Raw genomic sequence first — 510 nt, forward strand, 5'->3', positions numbered from 1 at the left:
TACTTGATTTTATTATTTTTATATAAAAATACTATTTTTATACTAAAATTAACTATTATATATTTTTATATTAATAATTAATTTTAATGACTGATTTTAATATATACTTAATATGGTTAATTTTTAAAGTTATACTAACTAATACATAGAAAATACAAATAGTGAATACGAGACAAAAACTGGGATTTGCAAGAGGAGGTGAATGTTTTCTGTTCAATGAGAATAGTTTATGACAGGAACGAGGAGTATATTTTATAGGAAAAATCACAGTTCTGATGCCTATTCTTCCTATTATGGCATGTGAATATCATTTATTAACAAAGGGGTTTTCTAATAAGTTGTTGCATAATTAGTGTTTCGGAATGGTGTGGAAAAGCCATCAAAGATGATGGTCTTCTCATATGTGAAGTATTTTTATAGATTTTTGACAAAGAAGACAATTTTGAATAGTAATTTTATCATTTTTTTAAATACCATTGTAACTTAGTTTGGGTGTACAGTGTCACTTGA

Source organism: Arachis ipaensis, chromosome B07, assembly GCF_000816755.2.
Source record: "Arachis ipaensis cultivar K30076 chromosome B07, Araip1.1, whole genome shotgun sequence".
Lineage (NCBI taxonomy): Eukaryota > Viridiplantae > Streptophyta > Magnoliopsida > Fabales > Fabaceae > Arachis > Arachis ipaensis.